General features: G+C 55.1%; 42 non-coding genes across 42 annotated transcripts; 33 read left to right on the forward strand and 9 right to left on the reverse strand.

The window, feature by feature from the left end:
* Positions 1-511: 511 nt before the first annotated feature.
* Trnag-ucc lies at positions 512-583 on the reverse strand. Its single transcript has one exon. It is a non-coding gene; the product is annotated as a tRNA-Gly (tRNA).
* A 347-nt stretch (positions 584-930) lies between these two features.
* Positions 931-1001, forward strand: Trnag-gcc. Its single transcript has one exon. It is a non-coding gene; the product is annotated as a tRNA-Gly (tRNA).
* A 381-nt stretch (positions 1002-1382) lies between these two features.
* Trnam-cau lies at positions 1383-1455 on the forward strand. Its single transcript has one exon. It is a non-coding gene; the product is annotated as a tRNA-Met (tRNA).
* Positions 1456-1758: 303 nt separating this feature from the next.
* Trnae-uuc lies at positions 1759-1830 on the forward strand. The gene has a single exon. It is a non-coding gene; the product is annotated as a tRNA-Glu (tRNA).
* Positions 1831-2028: 198 nt separating this feature from the next.
* On the forward strand, positions 2029-2102 carry Trnai-aau. Its single transcript has one exon. It is a non-coding gene; the product is annotated as a tRNA-Ile (tRNA).
* A 581-nt stretch (positions 2103-2683) lies between these two features.
* Positions 2684-2755, reverse strand: Trnag-ucc. Its single transcript has one exon. It is a non-coding gene; the product is annotated as a tRNA-Gly (tRNA).
* Positions 2756-3102: 347 nt separating this feature from the next.
* Trnag-gcc lies at positions 3103-3173 on the forward strand. The gene has a single exon. It is a non-coding gene; the product is annotated as a tRNA-Gly (tRNA).
* Positions 3174-3554: 381 nt separating this feature from the next.
* Positions 3555-3627, forward strand: Trnam-cau. Its single transcript has one exon. It is a non-coding gene; the product is annotated as a tRNA-Met (tRNA).
* A 303-nt stretch (positions 3628-3930) lies between these two features.
* Trnae-uuc lies at positions 3931-4002 on the forward strand. The gene has a single exon. It is a non-coding gene; the product is annotated as a tRNA-Glu (tRNA).
* A 198-nt stretch (positions 4003-4200) lies between these two features.
* Positions 4201-4274, forward strand: Trnai-aau. The gene has a single exon. It is a non-coding gene; the product is annotated as a tRNA-Ile (tRNA).
* A 581-nt stretch (positions 4275-4855) lies between these two features.
* Positions 4856-4927, reverse strand: Trnag-ucc. Its single transcript has one exon. It is a non-coding gene; the product is annotated as a tRNA-Gly (tRNA).
* A 347-nt stretch (positions 4928-5274) lies between these two features.
* Positions 5275-5345, forward strand: Trnag-gcc. Its single transcript has one exon. It is a non-coding gene; the product is annotated as a tRNA-Gly (tRNA).
* A 381-nt stretch (positions 5346-5726) lies between these two features.
* On the forward strand, positions 5727-5799 carry Trnam-cau. The gene has a single exon. It is a non-coding gene; the product is annotated as a tRNA-Met (tRNA).
* A 303-nt stretch (positions 5800-6102) lies between these two features.
* On the forward strand, positions 6103-6174 carry Trnae-uuc. The gene has a single exon. It is a non-coding gene; the product is annotated as a tRNA-Glu (tRNA).
* Positions 6175-6372: 198 nt separating this feature from the next.
* Positions 6373-6446, forward strand: Trnai-aau. Its single transcript has one exon. It is a non-coding gene; the product is annotated as a tRNA-Ile (tRNA).
* Positions 6447-7107: 661 nt separating this feature from the next.
* Positions 7108-7179, reverse strand: Trnag-ucc. Its single transcript has one exon. It is a non-coding gene; the product is annotated as a tRNA-Gly (tRNA).
* Positions 7180-7526: 347 nt separating this feature from the next.
* Positions 7527-7597, forward strand: Trnag-gcc. Its single transcript has one exon. It is a non-coding gene; the product is annotated as a tRNA-Gly (tRNA).
* Positions 7598-7978: 381 nt separating this feature from the next.
* On the forward strand, positions 7979-8051 carry Trnam-cau. The gene has a single exon. It is a non-coding gene; the product is annotated as a tRNA-Met (tRNA).
* Positions 8052-8354: 303 nt separating this feature from the next.
* Trnae-uuc lies at positions 8355-8426 on the forward strand. Its single transcript has one exon. It is a non-coding gene; the product is annotated as a tRNA-Glu (tRNA).
* A 198-nt stretch (positions 8427-8624) lies between these two features.
* Trnai-aau lies at positions 8625-8698 on the forward strand. Its single transcript has one exon. It is a non-coding gene; the product is annotated as a tRNA-Ile (tRNA).
* Positions 8699-9319: 621 nt separating this feature from the next.
* Positions 9320-9391, reverse strand: Trnag-ucc. Its single transcript has one exon. It is a non-coding gene; the product is annotated as a tRNA-Gly (tRNA).
* Positions 9392-9738: 347 nt separating this feature from the next.
* Trnag-gcc lies at positions 9739-9809 on the forward strand. Its single transcript has one exon. It is a non-coding gene; the product is annotated as a tRNA-Gly (tRNA).
* Positions 9810-10190: 381 nt separating this feature from the next.
* Trnam-cau lies at positions 10191-10263 on the forward strand. The gene has a single exon. It is a non-coding gene; the product is annotated as a tRNA-Met (tRNA).
* Positions 10264-10566: 303 nt separating this feature from the next.
* Positions 10567-10638, forward strand: Trnae-uuc. The gene has a single exon. It is a non-coding gene; the product is annotated as a tRNA-Glu (tRNA).
* Positions 10639-10836: 198 nt separating this feature from the next.
* Trnai-aau lies at positions 10837-10910 on the forward strand. Its single transcript has one exon. It is a non-coding gene; the product is annotated as a tRNA-Ile (tRNA).
* Positions 10911-11491: 581 nt separating this feature from the next.
* Positions 11492-11563, reverse strand: Trnag-ucc. Its single transcript has one exon. It is a non-coding gene; the product is annotated as a tRNA-Gly (tRNA).
* A 347-nt stretch (positions 11564-11910) lies between these two features.
* Trnag-gcc lies at positions 11911-11981 on the forward strand. Its single transcript has one exon. It is a non-coding gene; the product is annotated as a tRNA-Gly (tRNA).
* A 381-nt stretch (positions 11982-12362) lies between these two features.
* Trnam-cau lies at positions 12363-12435 on the forward strand. The gene has a single exon. It is a non-coding gene; the product is annotated as a tRNA-Met (tRNA).
* Positions 12436-12738: 303 nt separating this feature from the next.
* Positions 12739-12810, forward strand: Trnae-uuc. The gene has a single exon. It is a non-coding gene; the product is annotated as a tRNA-Glu (tRNA).
* A 198-nt stretch (positions 12811-13008) lies between these two features.
* Positions 13009-13082, forward strand: Trnai-aau. The gene has a single exon. It is a non-coding gene; the product is annotated as a tRNA-Ile (tRNA).
* A 581-nt stretch (positions 13083-13663) lies between these two features.
* Trnag-ucc lies at positions 13664-13735 on the reverse strand. The gene has a single exon. It is a non-coding gene; the product is annotated as a tRNA-Gly (tRNA).
* A 347-nt stretch (positions 13736-14082) lies between these two features.
* Trnag-gcc lies at positions 14083-14153 on the forward strand. The gene has a single exon. It is a non-coding gene; the product is annotated as a tRNA-Gly (tRNA).
* A 381-nt stretch (positions 14154-14534) lies between these two features.
* Positions 14535-14607, forward strand: Trnam-cau. The gene has a single exon. It is a non-coding gene; the product is annotated as a tRNA-Met (tRNA).
* Positions 14608-14910: 303 nt separating this feature from the next.
* Positions 14911-14982, forward strand: Trnae-uuc. Its single transcript has one exon. It is a non-coding gene; the product is annotated as a tRNA-Glu (tRNA).
* Positions 14983-15180: 198 nt separating this feature from the next.
* Positions 15181-15254, forward strand: Trnai-aau. The gene has a single exon. It is a non-coding gene; the product is annotated as a tRNA-Ile (tRNA).
* A 581-nt stretch (positions 15255-15835) lies between these two features.
* Trnag-ucc lies at positions 15836-15907 on the reverse strand. Its single transcript has one exon. It is a non-coding gene; the product is annotated as a tRNA-Gly (tRNA).
* Positions 15908-16254: 347 nt separating this feature from the next.
* Positions 16255-16325, forward strand: Trnag-gcc. Its single transcript has one exon. It is a non-coding gene; the product is annotated as a tRNA-Gly (tRNA).
* A 381-nt stretch (positions 16326-16706) lies between these two features.
* Trnam-cau lies at positions 16707-16779 on the forward strand. The gene has a single exon. It is a non-coding gene; the product is annotated as a tRNA-Met (tRNA).
* A 303-nt stretch (positions 16780-17082) lies between these two features.
* Positions 17083-17154, forward strand: Trnae-uuc. The gene has a single exon. It is a non-coding gene; the product is annotated as a tRNA-Glu (tRNA).
* Positions 17155-17352: 198 nt separating this feature from the next.
* Positions 17353-17426, forward strand: Trnai-aau. The gene has a single exon. It is a non-coding gene; the product is annotated as a tRNA-Ile (tRNA).
* A 581-nt stretch (positions 17427-18007) lies between these two features.
* Positions 18008-18079, reverse strand: Trnag-ucc. The gene has a single exon. It is a non-coding gene; the product is annotated as a tRNA-Gly (tRNA).
* Positions 18080-18426: 347 nt separating this feature from the next.
* Positions 18427-18497, forward strand: Trnag-gcc. Its single transcript has one exon. It is a non-coding gene; the product is annotated as a tRNA-Gly (tRNA).
* Positions 18498-18748: the final 251 nt, after the last annotated feature.

Consider the following 18748-nt stretch of genomic DNA (forward strand, 5'->3'; position numbering starts at 1 on the left):
CCCTGCGTGGAAGTTGATAGAGGATCCGAACCCGACTCGTCGGGGAGCGCTACAGCATTCACTCGGCAATGGCCATAATATCTTGAATACACTGGTTCTCAACCGATAAAGAGAAAATGAAAGAAAATGTCCGATTGCCGATGCGTAACAACTTTGGCCCTTGTCAGTACTTGGGCGGGTGAGCGCATGGGAACACAGGGCGCTATTGGCACTTTTACTTCCTATTTTTGTTTCTCCTTTCTTTTCGGAGCTACAGCCCGATTCGGTCAGGGAGACGCCACCGTGAAATGAAGGGGGCGTGCTGTGTGTCCCTCCTTACCTCTCTCAGTCGTTTCTCGTGCTTGTCGTTTTGATATAGGCCGATTTGAGAGCGTCAGCTCTCGCGTCAGCCGAGCAAAGTCGAGACAAGTCGAGACACACTAAGGGCTGGTATGCAGCGAGTAAGAGGGCGAAAAAACAATAATTTAAGAGCGCGTGGCAAAAGTACTCATACGCGAAATTAAAAGCCTGCTGCGGTGGCCGGGAATCGAACCCGGATCAACTGCTTGGAAGGCAACTATGCTGACCATTACACCACCACCGCACAAGCGAGCGCCGCGCGTCCGCGCTGTGTCGGCTTCCCGCCAGTCGGCAGCGGCCGAAGGTGATCGTACCTGGCAGGCGCATTTCGAGGCAGGCTAGGGGAGCACATCCAGACGCATTCGGACAGCGTATCCGCGCACACTTCGCATCCTTTGGCAAGAGTTGGGCGCCGGCAACGCAAGAGTACGCAGAGGACCGCGTTCTGGCGGCATTTTTAAGCAGAGCAGTGCAGTGCAGGATTCAGCGTCTGCAGCATCTTTTCCACAGAATGCTACGGCGCTTGACGGCAGTCCCACTTTCCCTTGAGACATCTGCGCGGCAAGCAGCGCCAAGTTACCGCTGGCCCGAGCATCGGTGGTTCAGTGGTAGAATGCTCGCCTGCCACGCGGGCGGCCCGGGTTCGATTCCCGGCCGATGCATCATTTTGCTTTTCCCGCGATAATGCTGCCGCGTGGCTTGAGCGCTTGAGATGCACGATCCACAAGAATGTGTAGCTGGATTTCCCTTGAGAAGGACCGAGAACGCAGCACTCGCGGGTCCCCACTAGGACGCTCGCATCATGTTCTACAGACTAGCGTCGGCCTGGCCTCACAAGTTGCTGGGTCCGGGTGCCTCCGAGGCACTGAACTTCAACGACAAGGAGTGCTGCCTATCGTTGCAACAGCAGCAGCAGCACCGCAATCAACTGGGCCGGCAGTGCACGTGTAGCAACAGAACACGTTATCCAGGAAGTACAGTGTCTCTACGTCTAATATTGGGTAAGGTGTTTACCCAGTTTCCAGGACAAGCGGTGCACCCGTGCCTCGGTAGCGCAGTAGGCAGCGCGTAAGTCTCATAATCTTAAGGTCGTGAGTTCGATCCTCACCCGGGGCATTTAATTTTCTGTGACATGGTGGTGCTGTTGCTAGGGCGCCAACGTATTTCTTGTTTGTTATCCACAGCGTTTCAACGCTTCAGCGGGAAAATGTTTACTTCCTGTTATTGCTACTTACAGCTTCCCTTTTCCTCTTCTCCCAGCAGAGCGTGAAGCCAAAAGCATTGCTCTGCGACGTTTGAGGTGCGCGCCTTGCCAGTCAGTATGTGCAAAGATGCTCGCAAAGAGAGGGGGGCGCCGACGCGGCACTCGACACGAAATGCGACAAGCGACCGTACGAACGGTCGAACGAAACGGCCACATCCGGTGTGGTCTAGTGGCTAGGATACCTGGCTTTCACCCAGGAGGCCCGGGTTCGATTCCCGGTACCGGAACGGAATTTTTTCCACACGAATCGTGACAAGTTTGAGCTGTCCGAGCGGCCGTTTCCCGTCCTGCTCGCAATATAGCTACTGTTTCGTGACCGTCAGCAGAATATAGACTAGGGAAGCAGACACACGACGGCCATAGAAATGGTGTGCGGCTTCATGCCACCTGTTTCCAGCGTAGGGCTGAGCAACTGCATCTGCCGAGGCCCGTTAGCTCAGTTGGTTAGAGCGTCGTGCTAATAACGCGAAGGTCGTGGGTTCGATCCCCCCACGGGCCACTACTCTTTTCCTACTACGAAAAGGCGGCGCCGATTTCAGCTGGCGAGTGTGGTGACCAAAAGATCATCACCCTGCGTGGAAGTTGATAGAGGATCCGAACCCGACTCGTCGGGGAGCGCTACAGCATTCACTCGGCAATGGCCATAATATCTTGAATACACTGGTTCTCAACCGATAAAGAGAAAATGAAAGAAAATGTCCGATTGCCGATGCGTAACAACTTTGGCCCTTGTCAGTACTTGGGCGGGTGAGCGCATGGGAACACAGGGCGCTATTGGCACTTTTACTTCCTATTTTTGTTTCTCCTTTCTTTTCGGAGCTACAGCCCGATTCGGTCAGGGAGACGCCACCGTGAAATGAAGGGGGCGTGCTGTGTGTCCCTCCTTACCTCTCTCAGTCGTTTCTCGTGCTTGTCGTTTTGATATAGGCCGATTTGAGAGCGTCAGCTCTCGCGTCAGCCGAGCAAAGTCGAGACAAGTCGAGACACACTAAGGGCTGGTATGCAGCGAGTAAGAGGGCGAAAAAACAATAATTTAAGAGCGCGTGGCAAAAGTACTCATACGCGAAATTAAAAGCCTGCTGCGGTGGCCGGGAATCGAACCCGGATCAACTGCTTGGAAGGCAACTATGCTGACCATTACACCACCACCGCACAAGCGAGCGCCGCGCGTCCGCGCTGTGTCGGCTTCCCGCCAGTCGGCAGCGGCCGAAGGTGATCGTACCTGGCAGGCGCATTTCGAGGCAGGCTAGGGGAGCACATCCAGACGCATTCGGACAGCGTATCCGCGCACACTTCGCATCCTTTGGCAAGAGTTGGGCGCCGGCAACGCAAGAGTACGCAGAGGACCGCGTTCTGGCGGCATTTTTAAGCAGAGCAGTGCAGTGCAGGATTCAGCGTCTGCAGCATCTTTTCCACAGAATGCTACGGCGCTTGACGGCAGTCCCACTTTCCCTTGAGACATCTGCGCGGCAAGCAGCGTCAAGTTACCGCTGGCCCGAGCATCGGTGGTTCAGTGGTAGAATGCTCGCCTGCCACGCGGGCGGCCCGGGTTCGATTCCCGGCCGATGCATCATTTTGCTTTTCCCGCGATAATGCTGCCGCGTGGCTTGAGCGCTTGAGATGCACGATCCACAAGAATGTGTAGCTGGATTTCCCTTGAGAAGGACCGAGAACGCAGCACTCGCGGGTCCCCACTAGGACGCTCGCATCATGTTCTACAGACTAGCGTCGGCCTGGCCTCACAAGTTGCTGGGTCCGGGTGCCTCCGAGGCACTGAACTTCAACGACAAGGAGTGCTGCCTATCGTTGCAACAGCAGCAGCAGCACCGCAATCAACTGGGCCGGCAGTGCACGTGTAGCAACAGAACACGTTATCCAGGAAGTACAGTGTCTCTACGTCTAATATTGGGTAAGGTGTTTACCCAGTTTCCAGGACAAGCGGTGCACCCGTGCCTCGGTAGCGCAGTAGGCAGCGCGTAAGTCTCATAATCTTAAGGTCGTGAGTTCGATCCTCACCCGGGGCATTTAATTTTCTGTGACATGGTGGTGCTGTTGCTAGGGCGCCAACGTATTTCTTGTTTGTTATCCACAGCGTTTCAACGCTTCAGCGGGAAAATGTTTACTTCCTGTTATTGCTACTTACAGCTTCCCTTTTCCTCTTCTCCCAGCAGAGCGTGAAGCCAAAAGCATTGCTCTGCGACGTTTGAGGTGCGCGCCTTGCCAGTCAGTATGTGCAAAGATGCTCGCAAAGAGAGGGGGGCGCCGACGCGGCACTCGACACGAAATGCGACAAGCGACCGTACGAACGGTCGAACGAAACGGCCACATCCGGTGTGGTCTAGTGGCTAGGATACCTGGCTTTCACCCAGGAGGCCCGGGTTCGATTCCCGGTACCGGAACGGAATTTTTTCCACACGAATCGTGACAAGTTTGAGCTGTCCGAGCGGCCGTTTCCCGTCCTGCTCGCAATATAGCTACTGTTTCGTGACCGTCAGCAGAATATAGACTAGGGAAGCAGACACACGACGGCCATAGAAATGGTGTGCGGCTTCATGCCACCTGTTTCCAGCGTAGGGCTGAGCAACTGCATCTGCCGAGGCCCGTTAGCTCAGTTGGTTAGAGCGTCGTGCTAATAACGCGAAGGTCGTGGGTTCGATCCCCCCACGGGTCACTACTCTTTTCCTACTACGAAAAGGCGGCGCCGATTTCAGCTGGCGAGTGTGGTGACCAAAAGATCATCACCCTGCGTGGAAGTTGATAGAGGATCCGAACCCGACTCGTCGGGGAGCGCTACAGCATTCACTCGGCAATGGCCATAATATCTTGAATACACTGGTTCTCAACCGATAAAGAGAAAATGAAAGAAAATGTCCGATTGCCGATGCGTAACAACTTTGGCCCTTGTCAGTACTTGGGCGGGTGAGCGCATGGGAACACAGGGCGCTATTGGCACTTTTACTTCCTATTTTTGTTTCTCCTTTCTTTTCGGAGCTACAGCCCGATTCGGTCAGGGAGACGCCACCGTGAAATGAAGGGGGCGTGCTGTGTGTCCCTCCTTACCTCTCTCAGTCGTTTCTCGTGCTTGTCGTTTTGATATAGGCCGATTTGAGAGCGTCAGCTCTCGCGTCAGCCGAGCAAAGTCGAGACAAGTCGAGACACACTAAGGGCTGGTATGCAGCGAGTAAGAGGGCGAAAAAACAATAATTTAAGAGCGCGTGGCAAAAGTACTCATACGCGAAATTAAAAGCCTGCTGCGGTGGCCGGGAATCGAACCCGGATCAACTGCTTGGAAGGCAACTATGCTGACCATTACACCACCACCGCACAAGCGAGCGCCGCGCGTCCGCGCTGTGTCGGCTTCCCGCCAGTCGGCAGCGGCCGAAGGTGATCGTACCTGGCAGGCGCATTTCGAGGCAGGCTAGGGGAGCACATCCAGACGCATTCGGACAGCGTATCCGCGCACACTTCGCATCCTTTGGCAAGAGTTGGGCGCCGGCAACGCAAGAGTACGCAGAGGACCGCGTTCTGGCGGCATTTTTAAGCAGAGCAGTGCAGTGCAGGATTCAGCGTCTGCAGCATCTTTTCCACAGAATGCTACGGCGCTTGACGGCAGTCCCACTTTCCCTTGAGACATCTGCGCGGCAAGCAGCGTCAAGTTACCGCTGGCCCGAGCATCGGTGGTTCAGTGGTAGAATGCTCGCCTGCCACGCGGGCGGCCCGGGTTCGATTCCCGGCCGATGCATCATTTTGCTTTTCCCGCGATAATGCTGCCGCGTGGCTTGAGCGCTTGAGATGCACGATCCACAAGAATGTGTAGCTGGATTTCCCTTGAGAAGGACCGAGAACGCAGCACTCGCGGGTCCCCACTAGGACGCTCGCATCATGTTCTACAGACTAGCGTCGGCCTGGCCTCACAAGTTGCTGGGTCCGGGTGCCTCCGAGGCACTGAACTTCAACGACAAGGAGTGCTGCCTATCGTTGCAACAGCAGCAGCAGCACCGCAATCAACTGGGCCGGCAGTGCACGTGTAGCAACAGAACACGTTATCCAGGAAGTACAGTGTCTCTACGTCTAATATTGGGTAAGGTGTTTACCCAGTTTCCAGGACAAGCGGTGCACCCGTGCCTCGGTAGCGCAGTAGGCAGCGCGTAAGTCTCATAATCTTAAGGTCGTGAGTTCGATCCTCACCCGGGGCATTTAATTTTCTGTGACATGGTGGTGCTGTTGCTAGGGCGCCAACGTATTTCTTGTTTGTTATCCACAGCGTTTCAACGCTTCAGCGGGAAAATGTTTACTTCCTGTTATTGCTACTTACAGCTTCCCTTTTCCTCTTCTCCCAGCAGAGCGTGAAGCCAAAAGCATTGCTCTGCGACGTTTGAGGTGCGCGCCTTGCCAGTCAGTATGTGCAAAGATGCTCGCAAAGAGAGGGGGGCGCCGACGCGGCACTCGACACGAAATGCGACAAGCGACCGTACGAACGGTCGAACGAAACGGCCACATCCGGTGTGGTCTAGTGGCTAGGATACCTGGCTTTCACCCAGGAGGCCCGGGTTCGATTCCCGGTACCGGAACGGAATTTTTTCCACACGAATCGTGACAAGTTTGAGCTGTCCGAGCGGCCGTTTCCCGTCCTGCTCGCAATATAGCTACTGTTTCGTGACCGTCAGCAGAATATAGACTAGGGAAGCAGACACACGACGGCCATAGAAATGGTGTGCGGCTTCATGCCACCTGTTTCCAGCGTAGGGCTGAGCAACTGCATCTGCCGAGGCCCGTTAGCTCAGTTGGTTAGAGCGTCGTGCTAATAACGCGAAGGTCGTGGGTTCGATCCCCCCACGGGCCACTACTCTTTTCCTACTACGAAAAGGCGGCGCCGATTTCAGCTGGCGAGTGTGGTGACCAAAAGATCATCACCCTGCGTGGAAGTTGATAGAGGATCCGAACCCGACTCGTCGGGGAGCGCTACAGCATTCACTCGGCAATGGCCATAATATCTTGAATACACTGGTTCTCAACCGATAAAGAGAAAATGAAAGAAAATGTCCGATTGCCGATGCGTAACAACTTTGGCCCTTGTCAGTACTTGGGCGGGTGAGCGCATGGGAACACAGGGCGCTATTGGCACTTTTACTTCCTATTTTTGTTTCTCCTTTCTTTTCGGAGCTACAGCCCGATTCGGTCAGGGAGACGCCACCGTGAAATGAAGGGGGCGTGCTGTGTGTCCCTCCTTACCTCTCTCAGTCGTTTCTCGTGCTTGTCGTTTTGATATAGGCCGATTTGAGAGCGTCAGCTCTCGCGTCAGCCGAGCAAAGTCGAGACAAGTCGAGACAAGTCGAGACAAGTCGAGACAAGTCGAGACAAGTCGAGACAAGTCGAGACAAGTCGAGACAAGTCGAGACAAGTCGAGACACACTAAGGGCTGGTATGCAGCGAGTAAGAGGGCGAAAAAACAATAATTTAAGAGCGCGTGGCAAAAGTACTCATACGCGAAATTAAAAGCCTGCTGCGGTGGCCGGGAATCGAACCCGGATCAACTGCTTGGAAGGCAACTATGCTGACCATTACACCACCACCGCACAAGCGAGCGCCGCGCGTCCGCGCTGTGTCGGCTTCCCGCCAGTCGGCAGCGGCCGAAGGTGATCGTACCTGGCAGGCGCATTTCGAGGCAGGCTAGGGGAGCACATCCAGACGCATTCGGACAGCGTATCCGCGCACACTTCGCATCCTTTGGCAAGAGTTGGGCGCCGGCAACGCAAGAGTACGCAGAGGACCGCGTTCTGGCGGCATTTTTAAGCAGAGCAGTGCAGTGCAGGATTCAGCGTCTGCAGCATCTTTTCCACAGAATGCTACGGCGCTTGACGGCAGTCCCACTTTCCCTTGAGACATCTGCGCGGCAAGCAGCGTCAAGTTACCGCTGGCCCGAGCATCGGTGGTTCAGTGGTAGAATGCTCGCCTGCCACGCGGGCGGCCCGGGTTCGATTCCCGGCCGATGCATCATTTTGCTTTTCCCGCGATAATGCTGCCGCGTGGCTTGAGCGCTTGAGATGCACGATCCACAAGAATGTGTAGCTGGATTTCCCTTGAGAAGGACCGAGAACGCAGCACTCGCGGGTCCCCACTAGGACGCTCGCATCATGTTCTACAGACTAGCGTCGGCCTGGCCTCACAAGTTGCTGGGTCCGGGTGCCTCCGAGGCACTGAACTTCAACGACAAGGAGTGCTGCCTATCGTTGCAACAGCAGCAGCAGCACCGCAATCAACTGGGCCGGCAGTGCACGTGTAGCAACAGAACACGTTATCCAGGAAGTACAGTGTCTCTACGTCTAATATTGGGTAAGGTGTTTACCCAGTTTCCAGGACAAGCGGTGCACCCGTGCCTCGGTAGCGCAGTAGGCAGCGCGTAAGTCTCATAATCTTAAGGTCGTGAGTTCGATCCTCACCCGGGGCATTTAATTTTCTGTGACATGGTGGTGCTGTTGCTAGGGCGCCAACGTATTTCTTGTTTGTTATCCACAGCGTTTCAACGCTTCAGCGGGAAAATGTTTACTTCCTGTTATTGCTACTTACAGCTTCCCTTTTCCTCTTCTCCCAGCAGAGCGTGAAGCCAAAAGCATTGCTCTGCGACGTTTGAGGTGCGCGCCTTGCCAGTCAGTATGTGCAAAAATGCTCGCAAAGAGAGGGGGGCGCCGACGCGGCACTCGACACGAAATGCGACAAGCGACCGTACGAACGGTCGAACGAAACGGCCACATCCGGTGTGGTCTAGTGGCTAGGATACCTGGCTTTCACCCAGGAGGCCCGGGTTCGATTCCCGGTACCGGAACGGAATTTTTTCCACACGAATCGTGACAAGTTTGAGCTGTCCGAGCGGCCGTTTCCCGTCCTGCTCGCAATATAGCTACTGTTTCGTGACCGTCAGCAGAATATAGACTAGGGAAGCAGACACACGACGGCCATAGAAATGGTGTGCGGCTTCATGCCACCTGTTTCCAGCGTAGGGCTGAGCAACTGCATCTGCCGAGGCCCGTTAGCTCAGTTGGTTAGAGCGTCGTGCTAATAACGCGAAGGTCGTGGGTTCGATCCCCCCACGGGCCACTACTCTTTTCCTACTACGAAAAGGCGGCGCCGATTTCAGCTGGCGAGTGTGGTGACCAAAAGATCATCACCCTGCGTGGAAGTTGATAGAGGATCCGAACCCGACTCGTCGGGGAGCGCTACAGCATTCACTCGGCAATGGCCATAATATCTTGAATACACTGGTTCTCAACCGATAAAGAGAAAATGAAAGAAAATGTCCGATTGCCGATGCGTAACAACTTTGGCCCTTGTCAGTACTTGGGCGGGTGAGCGCATGGGAACACAGGGCGCTATTGGCACTTTTACTTCCTATTTTTGTTTCTCCTTTCTTTTCGGAGCTACAGCCCGATTCGGTCAGGGAGACGCCACCGTGAAATGAAGGGGGCGTGCTGTGTGTCCCTCCTTACCTCTCTCAGTCGTTTCTCGTGCTTGTCGTTTTGATATAGGCCGATTTGAGAGCGTCAGCTCTCGCGTCAGCCGAGCAAAGTCGAGACAAGTCGAGACAAGTCGAGACAAGTCGAGACAAGTCGAGACAAGTCGAGACACACTAAGGGCTGGTATGCAGCGAGTAAGAGGGCGAAAAAACAATAATTTAAGAGCGCGTGGCAAAAGTACTCATACGCGAAATTAAAAGCCTGCTGCGGTGGCCGGGAATCGAACCCGGATCAACTGCTTGGAAGGCAACTATGCTGACCATTACACCACCACCGCACAAGCGAGCGCCGCGCGTCCGCGCTGTGTCGGCTTCCCGCCAGTCGGCAGCGGCCGAAGGTGATCGTACCTGGCAGGCGCATTTCGAGGCAGGCTAGGGGAGCACATCCAGACGCATTCGGACAGCGTATCCGCGCACACTTCGCATCCTTTGGCAAGAGTTGGGCGCCGGCAACGCAAGAGTACGCAGAGGACCGCGTTCTGGCGGCATTTTTAAGCAGAGCAGTGCAGTGCAGGATTCAGCGTCTGCAGCATCTTTTCCACAGAATGCTACGGCGCTTGACGGCAGTCCCACTTTCCCTTGAGACATCTGCGCGGCAAGCAGCGTCAAGTTACCGCTGGCCCGAGCATCGGTGGTTCAGTGGTAGAATGCTCGCCTGCCACGCGGGCGGCCCGGGTTCGATTCCCGGCCGATGCATCATTTTGCTTTTCCCGCGATAATGCTGCCGCGTGGCTTGAGCGCTTGAGATGCACGATCCACAAGAATGTGTAGCTGGATTTCCCTTGAGAAGGACCGAGAACGCAGCACTCGCGGGTCCCCACTAGGACGCTCGCATCATGTTCTACAGACTAGCGTCGGCCTGGCCTCACAAGTTGCTGGGTCCGGGTGCCTCCGAGGCACTGAACTTCAACGACAAGGAGTGCTGCCTATCGTTGCAACAGCAGCAGCAGCACCGCAATCAACTGGGCCGGCAGTGCACGTGTAGCAACAGAACACGTTATCCAGGAAGTACAGTGTCTCTACGTCTAATATTGGGTAAGGTGTTTACCCAGTTTCCAGGACAAGCGGTGCACCCGTGCCTCGGTAGCGCAGTAGGCAGCGCGTAAGTCTCATAATCTTAAGGTCGTGAGTTCGATCCTCACCCGGGGCATTTAATTTTCTGTGACATGGTGGTGCTGTTGCTAGGGCGCCAACGTATTTCTTGTTTGTTATCCACAGCGTTTCAACGCTTCAGCGGGAAAATGTTTACTTCCTGTTATTGCTACTTACAGCTTCCCTTTTCCTCTTCTCCCAGCAGAGCGTGAAGCCAAAAGCATTGCTCTGCGACGTTTGAGGTGCGCGCCTTGCCAGTCAGTATGTGCAAAAATGCTCGCAAAGAGAGGGGGGCGCCGACGCGGCACTCGACACGAAATGCGACAAGCGACCGTACGAACGGTCGAACGAAACGGCCACATCCGGTGTGGTCTAGTGGCTAGGATACCTGGCTTTCACCCAGGAGGCCCGGGTTCGATTCCCGGTACCGGAACGGAATTTTTTCCACACGAATCGTGACAAGTTTGAGCTGTCCGAGCGGCCGTTTCCCGTCCTGCTCGCAATATAGCTACTGTTTCGTGACCGTCAGCAGAATATAGACTAGGGAAGCAGACACACGACGACCATAGAAATGGTGTGCGGCTTCATGCCACCTGTTTCCAGCGTAGGGCTGAGCAACTGCATCTGCCGAGGCCCGCTAGCTCAGTTGGTTAGAGCGTCGTGCTAATAACGCGAAGGTCGTGGGTTCGATCCCCCCACGGGCCACTACTCTTTTCCTACTACGAAAAGGCGGCGCCGATTTCAGCTGGCGAGTGTGGTGACCAAAAGATCATCACCCTGCGTGGAAGTTGATAGAGGATCCGAACCCGACTCGTCGGGGAGCGCTACAGCATTCACTCGGCAATGGCCATAATATCTTGAATACACTGGTTCTCAACCGATAAAGAGAAAATGAAAGAAAATGTCCGATTGCCGATGCGTAACAACTTTGGCCCTTGTCAGTACTTGGGCGGGTGAGCGCATGGGAACACAGGGCGCTATTGGCACTTTTACTTCCTATTTTTGTTTCTCCTTTCTTTTCGGAGCTACAGCCCGATTCGGTCAGGGAGACGCCACCGTGAAATGAAGGGGGCGTGCTGTGTGTCCCTCCTTACCTCTCTCAGTCGTTTCTCGTGCTTGTCGTTTTGATATAGGCCGATTTGAGAGCGTCAGCTCTCGCGTCAGCCGAGCAAAGTCGAGACAAGTCGAGACACACTAAGGGCTGGTATGCAGCGAGTAAGAGGGCGAAAAAACAATAATTTAAGAGCGCGTGGCAAAAGTACTCATACGCGAAATTAAAAGCCTGCTGCGGTGGCCGGGAATCGAACCCGGATCAACTGCTTGGAAGGCAACTATGCTGACCATTACACCACCACCGCACAAGCGAGCGCCGCGCGTCCGCGCTGTGTCGGCTTCCCGCCAGTCGGCAGCGGCCGAAGGTGATCGTACCTGGCAGGCGCATTTCGAGGCAGGCTAGGGGAGCACATCCAGACGCATTCGGACAGCGTATCCGCGCACACTTCGCATCCTTTGGCAAGAGTTGGGCGCCGGCAACGCAAGAGTACGCAGAGGACCGCGTTCTGGCGGCATTTTTAAGCAGAGCAGTGCAGTGCAGGATTCAGCGTCTGCAGCATCTTTTCCACAGAATGCTACGGCGCTTGACGGCAGTCCCACTTTCCCTTGAGACATCTGCGCGGCAAGCAGCGTCAAGTTACCGCTGGCCCGAGCATCGGTGGTTCAGTGGTAGAATGCTCGCCTGCCACGCGGGCGGCCCGGGTTCGATTCCCGGCCGATGCATCATTTTGCTTTTCCCGCGATAATGCTGCCGCGTGGCTTGAGCGCTTGAGATGCACGATCCACAAGAATGTGTAGCTGGATTTCCCTTGAGAAGGACCGAGAACGCAGCACTCGCGGGTCCCCACTAGGACGCTCGCATCATGTTCTACAGACTAGCGTCGGCCTGGCCTCACAAGTTGCTGGGTCCGGGTGCCTCCGAGGCACTGAACTTCAACGACAAGGAGTGCTGCCTATCGTTGCAACAGCAGCAGCAGCACCGCAATCAACTGGGCCGGCAGTGCACGTGTAGCAACAGAACACGTTATCCAGGAAGTACAGTGTCTCTACGTCTAATATTGGGTAAGGTGTTTACCCAGTTTCCAGGACAAGCGGTGCACCCGTGCCTCGGTAGCGCAGTAGGCAGCGCGTAAGTCTCATAATCTTAAGGTCGTGAGTTCGATCCTCACCCGGGGCATTTAATTTTCTGTGACATGGTGGTGCTGTTGCTAGGGCGCCAACGTATTTCTTGTTTGTTATCCACAGCGTTTCAACGCTTCAGCGGGAAAATGTTTACTTCCTGTTATTGCTACTTACAGCTTCCCTTTTCCTCTTCTCCCAGCAGAGCGTGAAGCCAAAAGCATTGCTCTGCGACGTTTGAGGTGCGCGCCTTGCCAGTCAGTATGTGCAAAAATGCTCGCAAAGAGAGGGGGGCGCCGACGCGGCACTCGACACGAAATGCGACAAGCGACCGTACGAACGGTCGAACGAAACGGCCACATCCGGTGTGGTCTAGTGGCTAGGATACCTGGCTTTCACCCAGGAGGCCCGGGTTCGATTCCCGGTACCGGAACGGAATTTTTTCCACACGAATCGTGACAAGTTTGAGCTGTCCGAGCGGCCGTTTCCCGTCCTGCTCGCAATATAGCTACTGTTTCGTGACCGTCAGCAGAATATAGACTAGGGAAGCAGACACACGACGACCATAGAAATGGTGTGCGGCTTCATGCCACCTGTTTCCAGCGTAGGGCTGAGCAACTGCATCTGCCGAGGCCCGCTAGCTCAGTTGGTTAGAGCGTCGTGCTAATAACGCGAAGGTCGTGGGTTCGATCCCCCCACGGGCCACTACTCTTTTCCTACTACGAAAAGGCGGCGCCGATTTCAGCTGGCGAGTGTGGTGACCAAAAGATCATCACCCTGCGTGGAAGTTGATAGAGGATCCGAACCCGACTCGTCGGGGAGCGCTACAGCATTCACTCGGCAATGGCCATAATATCTTGAATACACTGGTTCTCAACCGATAAAGAGAAAATGAAAGAAAATGTCCGATTGCCGATGCGTAACAACTTTGGCCCTTGTCAGTACTTGGGCGGGTGAGCGCATGGGAACACAGGGCGCTATTGGCACTTTTACTTCCTATTTTTGTTTCTCCTTTCTTTTCGGAGCTACAGCCCGATTCGGTCAGGGAGACGCCACCGTGAAATGAAGGGGGCGTGCTGTGTGTCCCTCCTTACCTCTCTCAGTCGTTTCTCGTGCTTGTCGTTTTGATATAGGCCGATTTGAGAGCGTCAGCTCTCGCGTCAGCCGAGCAAAGTCGAGACAAGTCGAGACACACTAAGGGCTGGTATGCAGCGAGTAAGAGGGCGAAAAAACAATAATTTAAGAGCGCGTGGCAAAAGTACTCATACGCGAAATTAAAAGCCTGCTGCGGTGGCCGGGAATCGAACCCGGATCAACTGCTTGGAAGGCAACTATGCTGACCATTACACCACCACCGCACAAGCGAGCACCGCGCGTCCGCGCTGTGTCGGCTTCCCGCCAGTCGGCAGCGGCCGAAGGTGATCGTACCTGGCAGGCGCATTTCGAGGCAGGCTAGGGGAGCACATCCAGACGCATTCGGACAGCGTATCCGCGCACACTTCGCATCCTTTGGCAAGAGTTGGGCGCCGGCAACGCAAGAGTACGCAGAGGACCGCGTTCTGGCGGCATTTTTAAGCAGAGCAGTGCAGTGCAGGATTCAGCGTCTGCAGCATCTTTTCCACAGAATGCTACGGCGCTTGACGGCAGTCCCACTTTCCCTTGAGACATCTGCGCGGCAAGCAGCGTCAAGTTACCGCTGGCCCGAGCATCGGTGGTTCAGTGGTAGAATGCTCGCCTGCCACGCGGGCGGCCCGGGTTCGATTCCCGGCCGATGCATCATTTTGCTTTTCCCGCGATAATGCTGCCGCGTGGCTTGAGCGCTTGAGATGCACGATCCACAAGAATGTGTAGCTGGATTTCCCTTGAGAAGGACCGAGAACGCAGCACTCGCGGGTCCCCACTAGGACGCTCGCATCATGTTCTACAGACTAGCGTCGGCCTGGCCTCACAAGTTGCTGGGTCCGGGTGCCTCCGAGGCACTGAACTTCAACGACAAGGAGTGCTGCCTATCGTTGCAACAGCAGCAGCAGCACCGCAATCAACTGGGCCGGCAGTGCACGTGTAGCAACAGAACACGTTATCCAGGAAGTACAGTGTCTCTACGTCTAATATTGGGTAAGGTGTTTACCCAGTTTCCAGGACAAGCGGTGCACCCGTGCCTCGGTAGCGCAGTAGGCAGCGCGTAAGTCTCATAATCTTAAGGTCGTGAGTTCGATCCTCACCCGGGGCATTTAATTTTCTGTGACATGGTGGTGCTGTTGCTAGGGCGCCAACGTATTTCTTGTTTGTTATCCACAGCGTTTCAACGCTTCAGCGGGAAAATGTTTACTTCCTGTTATTGCTACTTACAGCTTCCCTTTTCCTCTTCTCCCAGCAGAGCGTGAAGCCAAAAGCATTGCTCTGCGACGTTTGAGGTGCGCGCCTTGCCAGTCAGTATGTGCAAAAATGCTCGCAAAGAGAGGGGGGCGCCGACGCGGCACTCGACACGAAATGCGACAAGCGACCGTACGAACGGTCGAACGAAACGGCCACATCCGGTGTGGTCTAGTGGCTAGGATACCTGGCTTTCACCCAGGAGGCCCGGGTTCGATTCCCGGTACCGGAACGGAATTTTTTCCACACGAATCGTGACAAGTTTGAGCTGTCCGAGCGGCCGTTTCCCGTCCTGCTCGCAATATAGCTACTGTTTCGTGACCGTCAGCAGAATATAGACTAGGGAAGCAGACACACGACGACCATAGAAATGGTGTGCGGCTTCATGCCACCTGTTTCCAGCGTAGGGCTGAGCAACTGCATCTGCCGAGGCCCGCTAGCTCAGTTGGTTAGAGCGTCGTGCTAATAACGCGAAGGTCGTGGGTTCGATCCCCCCACGGGCCACTACTCTTTTCCTACTACGAAAAGGCGGCGCCGATTTCAGCTGGCGAGTGTGGTGACCAAAAGATCATCACCCTGCGTGGAAGTTGATAGAGGATCCGAACCCGACTCGTCGGGGAGCGCTACAGCATTCACTCGGCAATGGCCATAATATCTTGAATACACTGGTTCTCAACCGATAAAGAGAAAATGAAAGAAAATGTCCGATTGCCGATGCGTAACAACTTTGGCCCTTGTCAGTACTTGGGCGGGTGAGCGCATGGGAACACAGGGCGCTATTGGCACTTTTACTTCCTATTTTTGTTTCTCCTTTCTTTTCGGAGCTACAGCCCGATTCGGTCAGGGAGACGCCACCGTGAAATGAAGGGGGCGTGCTGTGTGTCCCTCCTTACCTCTCTCAGTCGTTTCTCGTGCTTGTCGTTTTGATATAGGCCGATTTGAGAGCGTCAGCTCTCGCGTCAGCCGAGCAAAGTCGAGACAAGTCGAGACACACTAAGGGCTGGTATGCAGCGAGTAAGAGGGCGAAAAAACAATAATTTAAGAGCGCGTGGCAAAAGTACTCATACGCGAAATTAAAAGCCTGCTGCGGTGGCCGGGAATCGAACCCGGATCAACTGCTTGGAAGGCAACTATGCTGACCATTACACCACCACCGCACAAGCGAGCACCGCGCGTCCGCGCTGTGTCGGCTTCCCGCCAGTCGGCAGCGGCCGAAGGTGATCGTACCTGGCAGGCGCATTTCGAGGCAGGCTAGGGGAGCACATCCAGACGCATTCGGACAGCGTATCCGCGCACACTTCGCATCCTTTGGCAAGAGTTGGGCGCCGGCAACGCAAGAGTACGCAGAGGACCGCGTTCTGGCGGCATTTTTAAGCAGAGCAGTGCAGTGCAGGATTCAGCGTCTGCAGCATCTTTTCCACAGAATGCTACGGCGCTTGACGGCAGTCCCACTTTCCCTTGAGACATCTGCGCGGCAAGCAGCGTCAAGTTACCGCTGGCCCGAGCATCGGTGGTTCAGTGGTAGAATGCTCGCCTGCCACGCGGGCGGCCCGGGTTCGATTCCCGGCCGATGCATCATTTTGCTTTTCCCGCGATAATGCTGCCGCGTGGCTTGAGCGCTTGAGATGCACGATCCACAAGAATGTGTAGCTGGATTTCCCTTGAGAAGGACCGAGAACGCAGCACTCGCGGGTCCCCACTAGGACGCTCGCATCATGTTCTACAGACTAGCGTCGGCCTGGCCTCACAAGTTGCTGGGTCCGGGTGCCTCCGAGGCACTGAACTTCAACGACAAGGAGTGCTGCCTATCGTTGCAACAGCAGCAGCAGCACCGCAATCAACTGGGCCGGCAGTGCACGTGTAGCAACAGAACACGTTATCCAGGAAGTACAGTGTCTCTACGTCTAATATTGGGTAAGGTGTTTACCCAGTTTCCAGGACAAGCGGTGCACCCGTGCCTCGGTAGCGCAGTAGGCAGCGCGTAAGTCTCATAATCTTAAGGTCGTGAGTTCGATCCTCACCCGGGGCATTTAATTTTCTGTGACATGGTGGTGCTGTTGCTAGGGCGCCAACGTATTTCTTGTTTGTTATCCACAGCGTTTCAACGCTTCAGCGGGAAAATGTTTACTTCCTGTTATTGCTACTTACAGCTTCCCTTTTCCTCTTCTCCCAGCAGAGCGTGAAGCCAAAAGCATTGCTCTGCGACGTTTGAGGTGCGCGCCTTGCCAGTCAGTATGTGCAAAAATGCTCGCAAAGAGAGGGGGGCGCCGACGCGGCACTCGACACGAAATGCGACAAGCGACCGTACGAACGGTCGAACGAAACGGCCACATCCGGTGTGGTCTAGTGGCTAGGATACCTGGCTTTCACCCAGGAGGCCCGGGTTCGATTCCCGGTACCGGAACGGAATTTTTTCCACACGAATCGTGACAAGTTTGAGCTGTCCGAGCGGCCGTTTCCCGTCCTGCTCGCAATATAGCTACTGTTTCGTGACCGTCAGCAGAATATAGACTAGGGAAGCAGACACACGACGACCATAGAAATGGTGTGCGGCTTCATGCCACCTGTTTCCAGCGTAGGGCTGAGCAACTGCATCTGCCGAGGCCCGCTAGCTCAGTTGGTTAGAGCGTCGTGCTAATAACGCGAAGGTCGTGGGTTCGATCCCCCCACGGGCCACTACTCTTTTCCTACTACGAAAAGGCGGCGCCGATTTCAGCTGGCGAGTGTGGTGACCAAAAGATCATCACCCTGCGTGGAAGTTGATAGAGGATCCGAACCCGACTCGTCGGGGAGCGCTACAGCATTCACTCGGCAATGGCCATAATATCTTGAATACACTGGTTCTCAACCGATAAAGAGAAAATGAAAGAAAATGTCCGATTGCCGATGCGTAACAACTTTGGCCCTTGTCAGTACTTGGGCGGGTGAGCGCATGGGAACACAGGGCGCTATTGGCACTTTTACTTCCTATTTTTGTTTCTCCTTTCTTTTCGGAGCTACAGCCCGATTCGGTCAGGGAGACGCCACCGTGAAATGAAGGGGGCGTGCTGTGTGTCCCTCCTTACCTCTCTCAGTCGTTTCTCGTGCTTGTCGTTTTGATATAGGCCGATTTGAGAGCGTCAGCTCTCGCGTCAGCCGAGCAAAGTCGAGACAAGTCGAGACACACTAAGGGCTGGTATGCAGCGAGTAAGAGGGCGAAAAAACAATAATTTAAGAGCGCGTGGCAAAAGTACTCATACGCGAAATTAAAAGCCTGCTGCGGTGGCCGGGAATCGAACCCGGATCAACTGCTTGGAAGGCAACTATGCTGACCATTACACCACCACCGCACAAGCGAGCACCGCGCGTCCGCGCTGTGTCGGCTTCCCGCCAGTCGGCAGCGGCCGAAGGTGATCGTACCTGGCAGGCGCATTTCGAGGCAGGCTAGGGGAGCACATCCAGACGCATTCGGACAGCGTATCCGCGCACACTTCGCATCCTTTGGCAAGAGTTGGGCGCCGGCAACGCAAGAGTACGCAGAGGACCGCGTTCTGGCGGCATTTTTAAGCAGAGCAGTGCAGTGCAGGATTCAGCGTCTGCAGCATCTTTTCCACAGAATGCTACGGCGCTTGACGGCAGTCCCACTTTCCCTTGAGACATCTGCGCGGCAAGCAGCGTCAAGTTACCGCTGGCCCGAGCATCGGTGGTTCAGTGGTAGAATGCTCGCCTGCCACGCGGGCGGCCCGGGTTCGATTCCCGGCCGATGCATCATTTTGCTTTTCCCGCGATAATGCTGCCGCGTGGCTTGAGCGCTTGAGATGCACGATCCACAAGAATGTGTAGCTGGATTTCCCTTGAGAAGGACCGAGAACGCAGCACTCGCGGGTCCCCACTAGGACGCTCGCATCATGTTCTACAGACTAGCGTCGGCCTGGCCTCACAAGTTGCTGGGTCCGGGTGCCTCCGAGGCACTGAACTTCAACGACAAGGAGTGCTGCCTATCGTTGCAACAGCAGCAG

Source organism: Schistocerca piceifrons, unplaced genomic scaffold, assembly GCF_021461385.2.
Source record: "Schistocerca piceifrons isolate TAMUIC-IGC-003096 unplaced genomic scaffold, iqSchPice1.1 HiC_scaffold_458, whole genome shotgun sequence".
Lineage (NCBI taxonomy): Eukaryota > Metazoa > Arthropoda > Insecta > Orthoptera > Acrididae > Schistocerca > Schistocerca piceifrons.